This window comes from Pteropus vampyrus, unplaced genomic scaffold, assembly GCF_000151845.1.
Source record: "Pteropus vampyrus isolate Shadow unplaced genomic scaffold, Pvam_2.0 Scaffold39, whole genome shotgun sequence".
In the NCBI taxonomy this organism is placed as follows: domain Eukaryota; kingdom Metazoa; phylum Chordata; class Mammalia; order Chiroptera; family Pteropodidae; genus Pteropus; species Pteropus vampyrus.
Window position 1 is genome coordinate 11,093,877 of NW_011888820.1, and position 12,619 is coordinate 11,106,495.

General features: G+C 35.2%; 2 pseudogenes; one reads left to right on the plus strand and one right to left on the minus strand.

Annotated features, from left to right (window-relative positions):
• LOC105290910 overlaps positions 1–12,619 on the minus strand; it is a 163,433-nt pseudogene that overhangs the window by 50,189 nt on the left and 100,625 nt on the right.
• On the plus strand, positions 6,878–6,996 carry LOC111738492 (annotated as a pseudogene).

A 12,619-nucleotide genomic window follows, 5' to 3' on the forward strand; every position in this document is an offset into this window, starting at 1 on the left:
TGGGGCCATCCAGAGCTACGAGAACATTTTCAGCATACTTGAATCTCTTTAGGATCTGAATCTTCTCCATGAAGCACGTGACATATACAATTGTTATTTGTCTTTTTAAGCCAGTTACTTCAGTGTTACATTATCACATAGCATGGCATAATTAATCAAACAATGACAAAAAGATCTTAATCCTATTATTTTACAAGAAAGAGACCTGTAGGATGATAGTAAATACTGTTGGTTGCCTACTCCAGAGCCTTGTTGATAAAAACCTAATTATTATCAGCTGTTAAACTTTTCCCAGCATGATTGTGAGCTAAACTCCAACTTGTTTTACCATTTGTGGAAACCTGATTGTTCTTGACAATGACTTCCTTGGAAAAAGTCATGTGACTTTATCTCCTAGCCAATGAGGCTCCAGAGAAGACTGCTAGGATGATTCGGGGAAAGGTTTTCTTATCTTAGAAAGCACCCCTTTTTCTGTTGGATCTTATCTTGTTTATAAGTGACGCATAGCTTAGTAACACCCTTCTTTCATGATCATGAAAGAAGTCACCTGGGCTGTAGCCTCCTCATGGACAAGGCTGCCACCAAGAGAATCGCAGAGGAGCAAAACAAAACCCTTGTTCCATTTATGGAAGTCTTGTGAGTAAGATGGTATGTCTCTTGATCATTTAAGATAGTTGAGTCAAGGTTGTCTGGTCATTGTAGCTCAAAGCATATAAAACCAACCTCTTCATTGAAGACTGAGAAAATTGGGGTCCACAGATATTACCTTTTTTTACTGTCGCACAGAACTAGTGACAGAGTTAGGACTAGTACCTCATTTTACTGATGTAATCCTTGGCGGTCCACAAAAGAAAGAAATCCCTTCTCTACTCCCTTTAATCTGATATATGTGGAGAAGTCATTTTTGTAAGTTGGAGACTTACTCTGCGGGTCTTGGCAAAGACTTGCTCCTGGATCTGACACTTAAACTTTTCCCACTCTGTTACTTAATAGAAATATGTACACAATATCAGATTTCAATATATATAAATGAATAGTTCAGATAATTACCTTAGAATTATGAGTTAAATATTTTCACCATTACATACATTTTTTGAAACCTCATTCTGTAATTGCAGCAAATATTTCAAAGCACTTGGTGAGGTATATTAAATACTTGTCAGCATGCAAATTTATATTCATAGGTATATAGCACATTGTATACATATATGATTTATATCTTAGGTGTGCTGTGTTTGGTTGCAAGAAATTTTCATGTGACTTCTTCAGTCCATAAAAATCCCTAGTGTCCACTGAACATATTGATTGCTGACTGAGAGTCGCTTCATGAATGAGCTCATTTAATCCTTATAAGAGCCCTATGAGTTAAGTATTACTATTTTTCTAATTTTAGAGAAGAGGAAACTGAAGCCTGAAAGCTAAAGCGACCTGCCCAAGGTCACACAGACAATGTGGGAGATGGCAGGTATTGTCGATGGTTAGTCATGTGCCCCACCTTTGGAGTATCTTGCTTGGTGGAGCCTGGAGTAAAGGGGGTGGGGATGGAGGGTGGTGAATGATGGGGTCTCTTTCCAGTGGGGCTGGAATCAACCCACTTAACAGGTCTGGGGACAATGCCAGAAAGCAGCAGAAACTCAAATCTTAGTAAGAGCCAGTGAAAGCCCCATTCCAACCCTCTCACTCAGCCATAACCACCTTTTGATATTAGCAGCTAGAGGGTAGAGTTTCTTTCAGATCTATAAGGAGACATACAGAAAGATAAATATATAGCCAACATCTGAATCAGCTCTTCAGCAATGATCATTAAGCTTCTCCCGAATGATCTGGTGGTCTGGACGTAGTACTCTGAGCACATTGTCCATGCTATAAACACTGGATGGATCAAATACACGAACCAACATAAATGTAATAATGGTTTGGACCACAAATAAGCCTGAAACACTAACAAGTCTTACAGTCTTGCTAATTTGTACTATAATCCTAGACCACCAAGGACAGACTGATTACCAGAACATACTGGTCATTCTGGATATAAATCATAGGAATCCCCGCTGACTTACTCTGGCCACATGTAAGGGGTAGTGAGACCCAGACAGAAATTGTTCAAAAGATCATCTTGCATCTTCTATTTGCAAATATTTATTAAAGACATGAGTGTGTTTTTACAAAGTTCTGCTCCGCCTGGTTTTGACACCAGAATATGCAAATATCCTATAGCCACATAAATGTCAGGACTTTTAATTTATAAACATTTAACAACACAGGTACCAGAATGTCAATTTTTTAGAACTGTATACATTTTCTTGAACTATTTATACCATCATTACTTAGTTTTTTACTATTTAATCTTGATGTATGGAATTAATGGGAGTTGGTACTACCAACAATACAGATGGTAATTTAAACTGAAGCACTAAGAGCTATTAATGTGACTTTCCAAAGTGAAGTGCCAGTACAACTGTATATACTTAAAGGAGAAAGTAGAAAATTAGATACAGTACTCTTTAGACCCTTCAATCCCATCTACAGAATAAAAGGGTCAACATGTGTAGGATCAAAGAGGATCTGGGAAGAATTTCTTTAGCGGATCTGTTGAAGAGGGCGCACTTAAAATTACGAGATGGTGGGAGACAAAATAATGTCTTAATACTACATCCCAAGAATGACTTGTATTTTTGTCCAGTGCAACTCTATATAATGCATCATTAAATGCTTATTTTCAATAATCAAACACGTTAAACTGTTTAGAAGAATGGCAGATAGTTTGAAGTCTATCACAGGAACAAACTTACAGTATCTATATTTTCAAAATTTAAATGTCATGTTACTTTCTCAAAAGTTCAAATATTGAACTCATTTAATGTTATATAAAGAAAAGAATCATCTAAATGACTTTTTGAAATCGACTAACAAATCAAACTAAATTAAATATGTCAGCCACTAATATCTAAGATGACTGATTTCCATTTCAAATCCAACATTCATATCTTTATAAAATCTACCCTCTTCACCTCTAGTAGCATCATACTTTTTCTTATGTTTGAGTATCATTTTTCATATGGTTACAGAATGATGGTATCTGCTAAGCATATATCATGTCTAATGGTTCAATTAGACATGGAGGCAGAACCTAGTAGTAAAAATATCTCATAATGATAACCTCTTTTCCATTAGTGTCTTAGGATAATCTGTCATTGTATGGATTTATTATACTTAACTACAGTCATAGCAACATTAAGACAATGTTTTATTTTTACGAAACATCTGTATCTTCTCATTCACAGTTACTTGCTGGCTCTTTATTTATTTATTATTTTTTAATTTCCCCGAGGATATTAATGCCAGTTGCCTCTATATTTTTTATAGTGATAAATCCCTACTTCAGCAACCTCATATTTGAACACACTAATTGCATCTTTGTTAATAGATTTCTTATCACAATATGTTTCTGATGTTTGTTCAGATGACATTTTTCTTAATTCAGGAAGTCAGGAAATAAATTGCTTCTCCACTTGCTGATGTAATTTGTTATTTTATAATATTGACTTGGAAGTAACATTTTCTTTTTTATTACTAGGAGAAGAACAATATGCGCTGTTATATCTAAGATTAGAATATTAGTATTTGCACAGAGAAAGTGAAGTTTATAAGTCTAGAAAAGAAAGGTAACATAGATCCCTCTTACTGTCTGCCTCTGAGAAAAGATATACTCTGTCTATGGAGTGTTATCCCTTTTCTAATAAACTTTCCTTCTGATTCTAACTTGGCATGTGTTGAATTCTTTCCACACTCTCCATCAAAGGACCCTCTTCTCTCCATGCAGGGCTTTGTCTCCCCATCAACTAGGGGAAATTTGTCCTGTCCTGCATCAAACTGAGTGGTTTTCTTTGGTGTCTTCCCTAAGGGGATATGGTAGATGGAGCTCCATTGTCCCTTCAGTAACCTCTCCTACCCCTCTCCCTCTTCTCACAAGTAATTAAGCCTCTTTCATTAACATATTGGGTATTTAGAGCTCTAAATGGTGCTCCCCATTCCGCCTTTTGCCCAGAGAAATAATTTCTGCACTTTTTAACCAATTCTGCCAACCAGCCAGGGTAAATGGTCTTTTTGGAAGTGGGCGTCAGGTTCTTTCCTCCAGCTCCTTGGCCCTCCTTTCTGGGGCCTCAGAGAACTCCCTCAAGGAGTCCTCTAGACTGAGAGGGGCTGCTACTCCAGCCAGGCCTTTGGCGATCATTCACTCAAAAAGGAGAAAAATAACTCCCCTGCCAGGCGAAAGGGCATCTGTGTTTAGATCAAGATACATCCCGACCTTCTCCCGAGATCTGCTGTGTTAAAGAAGAGGTCCTCCAGTTCTTTCCTCCTTCTGCAAATCCAGTAAACCCAGTGCTGAGATGTGACCTTGAGAAGTTTCTGTTCAAGTTTCTGGAGAGAGATTTGGACTAGATGATCCCCAGCTCCTCAGAAAGTCTGTGATTTCAATTCCAGTTTATCCTAATATACTTCCATGTATGTGAGGACACATGGGAGAATCTTCTCTCTAGCCTCATTAGTAAAGAGAGTTGTGCTTTTCCAGGGCTGGTTTGGTTTTTATTAGGAATTGAGAATCTTGTAACAGTTGACACATGTTGCTGGGAGACATAACAGCAAATTTGGACTCTCCCTGTAGCAAACACCTACGGCTTAATGGCATGTGTTTTGTACACTAATCTTGCTCTAGTTCCAATTTACTTTACCTTTATTTTCCTTTTTGTCATTTTTTTTTCTTACTTGTGTTTTGTAACTTTGTTCTTACTCATTTTATCTTGTTATATTGTACTTCCCTTTTCAATTTTTTAACATTTTTTTGAACAATGTAGAATATAAATAAAATCAAATCAATTTTTAAAATAAAAAAGAAAGGTAATATAAAAGGTAGATGTCAAAGTGACTAGAGTATGAGTCTTCATGAACTTAAAGGAGAATCTGCTAGGAAAAGAAGGGACCCAAAAGTACAGAAAAACCATAGAAAGGATATCAGAGTTCACTCAAGGGAAGGGAAATATTACAGCTTTAAAGAAAAGAGGATGACAGAAAAAGAGGGATGAGAAAATATTTAATGATTCAGATATATAAATGATAGGTTTTGAAATTTATTTAAGGAAAATTAAGATTTGTAAAAGTACTCTATGAATACTCATGATTTTAGAATTATCTTCACTGTCATCAGTTTTCATATTATAAGTAGAAGATTTATCATTTCAAAAAGAGACAGAGCTTTTATGAAGCAGATAGGAGACTAGTGAATTGCAGTTGCACAGGCAAGAAATGCAAGCAGAATTTGCCATTGGAAGGACACTATCTACCGTTAATTTAAAGGGGTATCATGGTATAATGGAAGGAGTGTAAAGTAGAGTTCTTGTGGCTATTCTACTACAAATCATCCAAACATGAGCTGGATAAATTACTTAGAGGTACTGGGCCTCAGCTGCCTCAGGTGGAACATGAAAGATTCAGTCTAAATATCCTTTAAGGTTCTTTTCGGCATTTACAATTCAAGAAAAATGCTTTTCAAAGTCTTATAAGAAAAGATTGCAGATCTTTATCAAAAACAATGCCATGCATATACAAGATGTTCTGTTAGAACCCTCAAAATATAAGAGCTCATTTAGAGAACACATGTACAATGGCACTGCAATGTAAATTTATTCAGATCATGTACATCATTTGTGTCTTACTGCTTATATAAGGTAGTACTGTTGGTCAAATCTGTAACTCTGGCATAATCTATTACTCATAGCTATGAAAGTGGAATATTTTACAGTGCTCCTATCTTATGCAATGTGATGAGATTCAAGCTTAGCACAAATTCCTCTATGGAAAAGTTTCATGTTGAGTCTAAAAGGTCATGACTTGAATATTATTTTTTACTTTAAATTGTGTGTGCGCGCGTGTGTGTGTGTGTGTGTGTGCGCAAACGTGCACGCGCATGCGCGGGTGTCCTAGCAGAGGATAAAATGCAATTTCTGTTACACATCTATTAAAACAAATAAAATCAAAAACACTGACGACACCAAATGTTGGCAAGAATGTGGAACAGTGAAAACTGATACATTAGTGGTGGAAATGCAAAATACTACAACCACTTTGGAATACAGTTTGTCAGTTTCTTATACAACTAAATGTACTCTTACCATAGGATCCTGCAATTACATTCTTTGATATTTATCCAAATGAGTCGAAAACTTATATCTATGTAAATACTTGCATATGGATATTTATAACAGCTATATTCATAATTGCCCCCAATTGGAAGCTATCAAGATGTCCTTCAGTAGGTGACTCAGTAAATAAACTGTGATAGATCCACACAATAGAGTATTATCCATTACTAAAAGGTAGAGTTATCAAGCCACAAAAACAAGGAGGAACCTTAAATACATATTACTAAGTGAAGACAGCCAATCTGAAAATCAATATACTATATGATTCCAAATATATGACATTTTGTAAAGGCAAAATTATGGAGACAGTAAAAAGGTCAGTGATTGCCAGGGGTTAAGGAAATGATACAGGTGACCAGGTGAAGCACTGAGGATTTGGGGGACTGTGAAACTATTCTGTATGATCCTATAACGGTGGATACATATCACTATACATTTGGCAAAACCCGCAGAACTGTAACACCAAGAGTTAACCATAATTGATAATGATATCGATATTGATTCATCAGTTGAAACAAATATACCACATGAGTGAGGGGATGCTGATAGTGTGGGGAGGGTGGAATACGTATGAGAATTCTCTATTCTTTCAACTTTTCCATGAACCTAAAACTGTTATAAAAAATAAAGTATATTAAAATAATTTCTCCATTTTAGTTAATAAAAATTTCATTGTCATCTACGGCCATGCCACCCTGAACAAGCCTGATCCTGTCTGATCTCGGAAGCTAAGCAGGGTCAGATCTGGTTAGTAATTGAATGGGAGACCACCTAGGAAGACCAGATGCTATAGGCATAAAAAATAAAAAATAAGGGATTACAAGCTGACAAATTCCTTGCAATCTGTGAGATCAACCAAGGGTTACTTCACCTAAAAAAAAAAAAAAATTCATTCTCATTCTTGTTCAAAAAAAAAATTAAAAACCAACTCTAAAGTCATCCTTGACTTCTGTTCTGTCATTTATCATATCTTTGTATTCATCAGCAAATCCCATTGTACTATATTTAAATTCAATCAAAATCTACTTCTCACTATCTCCACAGCTACCACCATAATCCAATTCATCACAATCTGTTGTTAGATTATTAAAACCACTTTCTAAATGATCTTCCTATTCTACCTTTTGCTCATACTTCCCTAAAAGCCATAAAAGTGTTTCTTTCAAATTGGACAAAAAATTTGATAGGTGTAGAGAAAACATTTGACAAAAGCCAATCGCCATGCATAATAAAAACTCTCAACAAACAAGAAATAGAGAACTTCCTTCACCAGAAAAAAAAAAAAAAAAAAGACATTTACAAAAAAAGCCTACAGGTAAAATCATACTTAATGGTGACATACTGAATGCTTTCTCCTTAAGATTGGGTAAAATAAAAAGATTTCCACTCTCAACAATTCTTTTTAACATTAGATTGGAGGTTCTAGCTAGTGCAATTAGGCGAGAAAAAGAGCTAAAAAATATTCAGATTGAAAAAGAAGCAATAAAACTCTCTTTAGACATGATCATATTCATAGAAATGTGATCATACATAAGAATCAACTAAAATACTACTAGAACTAATAAATGGATTCAGTAAGTTTGCAGGATACAAGATCAATACACAAAAACCGATTGTATTTCCATATACTGGCAATGAGCAATTCTAAAAGTAAATTAAGAAAACAGTTGCATTCACAGTAGAATGAAAAATCGACTACATTATATTTCAGTTCTGAATCCTCCAAAGGTTTCTCTTCATACTTAGAGTAAAATTTCAGTGCTCTCATCCTGCCTCGTAAGGCTCAGTAATGAGATTACTCCCAGGTCCTTCTTGTCTTGTCTCTTCCCATTGTCTCTCTCATTCACTTTGCTTCAGTCCCACTGGTATCTTTTCTGTTTCTCAGGTACGGCAGGTGTGCTACTTGGAACTCTTGTTTCTCAGACAAGCGTGGTCTGCTTCTTCACTTCTTTCTGTTACATCTTTGCTTCTGTTATCAACAACATAAAACAGTACCCACACTTCTACTCTCCTTACTCTTTAACCCCTTACATTGCTGTACACACATAGACACACATTTTTATTATCCTACAATATTCCTTTTGAAAATTTTTAAGTTTATTAAAAAAACCTGCAAGAATAGTCAACCAGCATCTACCTTTCATCTGGTTTTACCTACTTCAGTGTGCATCTCCCAAGAACAAGGTCATTCTTTAAAAAAAAAAAAAAATCACAATAAAATTATCACACTTAACAAAAATTATATTGATCTAATTGTGTTATGTAACATTCAGTCCATATTTGAATTAGTTGTTCCAATGTTATATATTAATATCTGTTTTTTTCTTCAGTCCAGGATCTTAAAAAAAATCACATATTACATTTTATTTTATCTCTTTAGTCATCTTTAATCTAGAACAGTTCCCCAACTTCTTTTTGTCTTTCATGTTATTAACAATTTTGAAAAATTATTCTTGAATTTCAATGTGTTTAATTATTTTCTCATGATTATAGTCCAGTTCAACAGTTTTGGCAGGAATATCACAGGCAATACCACCATCTCATGTCAAGAGGATGTGATGCTGCCTATCTTTATATTTTCCTTATTTTCTTGCTTGTTTATCTTCCATCTCCTCATTAGAATATAAGCTGTATGAAAGCTGCAACTGTGTCTTTTTTGTTCACTCTTTCACCCTTAGATCTCATAGGTGTCTGTAAATATTTGTTGAATAGGTGAGTCTGCAGCCCACCTATTCAGATTTATCTCCAACACTGGGACACCTGACCACCCTAGTTTTCCATCAGGCAATGCCAGGTGGCATGCTCACTGACCCTTCACCCCACATTCAGCTGAGAGGTCCCTGAATGTGGATCTGTCTCAGAATTTGGGATATCCATTTAGATAAACATTGATCATATGTTCAAACACATGCATATCCATTTATTTATACATTACTTTCATATGCTACTGTTATAATCTATTAGATACAGTCTAAATGTATACATAAACTTTTAAAAATGACTTAAAAGTACATATAGATGGAAGTATTGTTTTCTTTCCAGATTCCAATGGCTTGTTTTCCCCATTCCTGGTGGGGTGCACAAATTTCTGTTTTAGGGATTACTGTTTTTACCTATCCTTGAGAGGAAATGTTTTAGTGTATAGAGTGTCCACAGGAGTCTCTTCACAGAACAGGACTTTGGTGGGGCGGCGGGGATCCAAGAACTCTTAGCTGGCTCTGGACAATCATATGTTTCCTTGTCTTGTTAAATCCCAGCGATAACTTTTGAGGCCTCCCTAAGAGGCCTCTAAAAGTCACTCAAAGTTGATAATATTTAAGATAAAGATTCTCTAAATCTCAATTTTTGACTTCTAGATGTTCAGCCAAGAAATATCTTTAGTTCTTGGAAAATGGTAAATTCTTAGAGGATAGCCCTTCCAGACCAGTTTTTAAATGATGCAGCTCAGAATGTTGCTAGGAATTTGAATCATCTAGCACGCCTTTGAAAATCAGTCCCATAATTATCTGAAGGGCTCCTTTAATTAAATCCATGTTTCAGGATGCTTAATCCAAACTGAAACATTCCAGAAGTGTACTTACCGAAAATAATATATTGTGACCGTTTAAACCCCTAGTGCTTGAAATCAGCTACACCATAGTGGGTCTTCTAGTATCAGTGTGAAAAAAGTCTCATTTAAGAAGGATAGCTTCCTTAAGTGTAATATCAATTCGTGTCATTGTCTCTTTAATTGTTTCAAAATTTTTTTGCATGTTATAGCCATATCTCCTTTTCTTATGTCTCCTTTTCTTATGAAATTATATGAAATATGTTTGTCTTCAAGGCTTTCTTAATTTACATTTTTAATATGTTTTTTAAAGTTATTCTTCACCATAGTTCTGTGACTTAGGACACCATTGCTTAATGAATAATCAAATCATCTTTGCAAGTGCAATAACCAAGACTTTCAGAAAAGTGATGTGCTTTCCTTGTGAAACACAGATTTTCTGGGAAAATAAGACTTTCATGTGTCCTTCAGTATTCTCAATGTTATTTATGGTAGTTGGATGTTTGGTGAGTGCATCATGCCATTTGTTTAAATAAAAGAGATAGTTTCTTAATATTTTCCAATGTATTTTAGAATTTAAAGAGGCAGCTTAACATTTTGAGATTTCAAAAGGCATTGATTATATACAATTTCCTTCAAATGAGTGTACATCTCCTAAGGGGAAGAAAGGTTCAGTCACTGTTATAAATTATGTTTGGCAAATGTTATTGGAGAACATTGAAGATATTTTAGCAATAATTTCTGCTCAATCTTTTATTTGGGACACATTGTCATTTTCCTTATGAGTCTGTGAGTGATTAAAGGTCTTTTGGCTCATCTTATTAGACAGAAATTGTGAACCCTATAAACAAGACATTTTAAAAGACAGATGTCCAGAGAGTCATAAGCAAAAAATTAAAAAAGCCATGAATTAAAAAGTGAGCATGCACACACGTGCATCTACACACACACACACACACACACACACACACACACATTTATCATGTATAACCAGCAGCTATTTTCATTGGCATCTGCTCTGGGTGTGCAGCATTAAGCTTTACAGTTTTCTAAGCATCTCAGGTACCATTTTATACCATTCAGTTGTGTCCAGCTTTCCATTATTGTTGGCAGGACATCCTTTGGAATGTCTGCTCTACTCAGGGGATGATCTCGTGCCAGCCTCTCATGGAGAAAGACACAAAAAAGAATCTGCAATTTAAATTAAAAAAAAAAATAGTGGTATATAATAAAATTGGCAAGGAAGCAAATGTCCTTAAAATCTTCATATCCTGAACAAAACTCAATTTCAGAAGGGTGGAGCATTCCCAAAACATTTTATAGCTCTTGCTCTATGATAAGGATCCTTAGAGAAAGATACCTTCCCTTAGCCTCAGTCAGAAGTTACTTGGATTACTAAGTCAGTAAAACATCTCAGAGACATCTAAGCATGTACTTTTTAAATTAAAAACTGGCTTTGCTCAAAGTAAACTGAGACAGAATTGGTTTTGGATATATTTTCCATAGAAGCACCTGCTTTGGGTGCAGCCACACATAGAAGGATTTTGGCACAATAAATTGTCTAACCCATTCAAGGGATGATATTTTGGATACAGTTCATGGCACCTTTTAAAGGCAATTTTTAGTGTTCTGTCTAGACTTATGTTCCGAGGTCAGCACACCGCCTTCGGATACTGTTCATTGGTTGAAATCAGAGAAGAGATGTGGAAATTCAAATTAAAGCCCTACCCCGTTTAGTGAGGCTGTGCCTCAGACTACAGGACTTTTGGGGAGAGCACCATTGTAAGAGGCGAAATATGTCAATATGAACCCAAACGAAAATTGGTTTGCAACCAAGATTACTTTTGTAACCTTATAATTTATTTTAAAATCTAGAAATATTTACATATTCTAAGAACATTACCTTGGTAGCTGAAACATAGGTTGGTGACTCAGGTCACTTGATAAAATTACATCAAAAATTATCCCATCTTGTTTGTGAAATATATATGCATATTTTTTGTGGCAATGTTAAACATCTTTTATGAATAGCTATCTTTTGATTCACTAGTATTGGGTACAACCCTATAAAACACATGTCACTCTATGGAATATTTCAAATATTAATTAATTGTGTCCTCTAACACATGGTGTCTTGTCACTTGGTGACCATGAGTGATCCCTAACAGGTTCCCCCCACCAGAGCTGGGCACTGCCTGAGCAATGTGTATCTAATTCAGTGAAACTTCTTCTATTCAAATCTTCAATTAGAAAGCTGGAGTTTGAGATGAACTCTCTGAGAGATTCTTAATCCATGTCTAACAGATTTGAACATGAATAGCAAAATCTAAATAGTTTCATGCCTTTAAGAACTATTCCATTGAAATTGTTTCCCTGATATATAAAACAAACACTGATTATCTACATTATATGTACTTGTCATGTACTTTACTTTTTATCTGATTTAGTCCTTGCTCCAACCCCATTTTACATATGAGTATACTTAAGCTAAGAAGTAACTTGGCCAAAACTCATGCTTTTGAATCATGATGCTATAATGAAGTAACTTGGCCAAAACTCATGCTTTTGAATCATGATACTATAATGCCTTTATTTTTCCTTTGACGTTACCATTAATGTTCAAAAAGCTCATATTCCTCTAAATCAGGTGCTTTTTTTAATTCTTAAAAGAGTATGCAAAATTATATGTGCAAATAGGTATATGTATATTTCTTCTAGGAGCATGGAGCATGATTTCCATCAGGTTCTTAAGCTTATCTGTGACTCAAAAATGATTGAAGACTCCAATAGAGCAGCATTTTAGTAACAGGCAAAGAGTGCCTCCACCACTATAAATAAAGAATCAGATACATCATCAAGGCCTTTTAAAGAA